Here is a 2,317-nt window from a genome sequence, read left to right as displayed (position 1 = left end):
GAACCGGGATTCGAACCCACAACTATAGGTTTCTGACGTCTCCAAGGGACGCAACTCTGCACAGCGAATCGCGGCACTTTAGACGACTGGGACACTGGTGCCCCCACTAGTTAATGAAACAAGGTGTTTTGTCCTGGGGATTTCGGGAAAATCCCATGCTCCCATCGTAAAGAATACAGAGATGTGTTTAACAATTTTTTGAAGAAGCAAGTTCAACCTTATTTCCTAAAGCCAGTGCGTACAAGCGATCATTTTGATTGATATTATTTTGATTCATATCAACTGATCCATATGTAAATGCTTTAATATTTTGTTATCCTTCCCCTGGATTTTCAGTTCACTAAGGTTTCTTTATATTTAGACATCAGCTTAAAAGTTTCAAAAATATGAATAATGCAATGTAGACTAATATTGCAAGGTATAACAAGCATCACTGTTGGCCTATGGTCATGGATATGTTAAATTGTAAAGTTATAGGGAACTGAGATATTGTTATAACATTAAAGGATTATATTAACATGTTTGTTTGCAATTGCGGTTTTTGCCGTATGCCGTATAAAGTGGGATATCAGTGGGTGTATCACGTGAAACAAACTCAGTTCTGAAGATAACACCAGTATGAAGTACACACTGTTCCACGATCTGGTTAGTCATGCATGTCCAAAGAAACGAAATGATTAAATATTTGTCAAATACTTTCTGAAAAAAAAACAGTAAAAGATTTTGCCTTGCCTCTACAAAGATCAAAACATAAAAACAGCGTTTCAAGCAGGGCAGGTGCGTAACAAATATCAACAAAACCATCTCTCTTGAAAAGCTCGGTATTCTATCACCTAAAGTAATCAGTTACATAACAGCTTGTAAGCCGATGTCTGAGAAACGTCCGAGCTGACACAGGTTGCAGTCGTCCACCACTTTGGTGATACCCACGACCGCAGGTATGATGCTAAGAGAATACAGATCATAATCGGAGCGAATCTAGGACTCAAACCGCGATCCCGCATTCGCTAGGGGACGCAACTATGCAAAGAAAATGTCTGTGACATAGTCGGCCGGGCCACCCGTGTTCCCTAAAATACGACTGAAGTAAAATCTTCTTTATGTGTTGTTCTCATCCTTCAGAGCTCTCAGGTTTGGTGCCTCAACTCTCAACATTTTGTGCGGATACCGAGGAGCACGTCATCAGCAAGAGAAACACAAAGCCATGCATGTCTACCGAAAAGGACCGGGAATGTTGCGGGAGGAGTAAGTAGAAGTTTCGTCCCTTATAATTAGACTTTCCTGAATCACAAAGACATTACCTGCCACCATTATAGTTTTGTTTCTGACAAGTATGCATACACTCGTTTTATGTGTGCATGTGTAGGATAAAGACGCACTTGGTGAAATACATAGACAAGACGCGCAATTTTAAAAATACATTGTCATTGATTTAGCCCGAACTTGAAGTATAGATACTGATTAAAAATATATCTATATGTGAGGTGGATGTTACAACCCACGGCAGCTTGGGTTGTATACTCCCCAGGGAGTTGTGAATGATACCTGGAATGGAAAAGGATCCTCAGGTCGGGGAACAAATAAACCGCATTTGATCATGAGCAGATACTAGTACCTGGATAAGTGCGGTATATAAATGTGTGATATAATAATGATATTACCATCATCATTATCTATTTTCAATCTATGTTCTTGCACAGAATCACTTTGTTGTAGTTTCAAGTTGGCTAACGACCATGAGAATTGTCTGAGTGCCAGTTATTAAAGTTGTGTTTTCTTTAAAACAGAATTAATACTATGAAAAAGACATTAGAACTCATTTTCTCACTTTTAACAAGTTACATAAGCTAAAAATAAAATGCTTCCTTGAAATTAAACTGACTTCGCATTTGTCATCATCAGAGCATTATATATTCAATGCTTCTAAAATGTCAAATGTGACAAATAATTTCTCGAAGGTGTATTTGGGTTTTAATTTCATCCATAGGACAATATACTTATTGTGAACAGCAATATTGCAAAGTTCTTTATAATATATGTTTTGAGAATATATGTTTTATAATATAGAAAATACAACAGACAATTGTTGTGGATTTTTAAGGCGTATTTTTCTATTTCTTGGTTTACGGATCCGTCTAACCTAAAAATCAGGAATGATTAAAAGCTGTATTTTTTAGCTGTATCACCGAGCCTTATATTGCTATTTCAAGCAGCATCTGACTTTGTTACCATGTATACACTTAAAAATTTTACATTCCTGTCAAATTTCACAAACGAAAATTGCAAAATTGAGAATTGGAATTTGTTTGTCATCCGA

Source organism: Haliotis rufescens, unplaced genomic scaffold, assembly GCF_023055435.1.
Source record: "Haliotis rufescens isolate VD_foot unplaced genomic scaffold, xgHalRufe1.0.p SCAF_19, whole genome shotgun sequence".
NCBI lineage: Eukaryota > Metazoa > Mollusca > Gastropoda > Lepetellida > Haliotidae > Haliotis > Haliotis rufescens.
Note: the sequence above shows the minus strand (reverse complement) of the source record.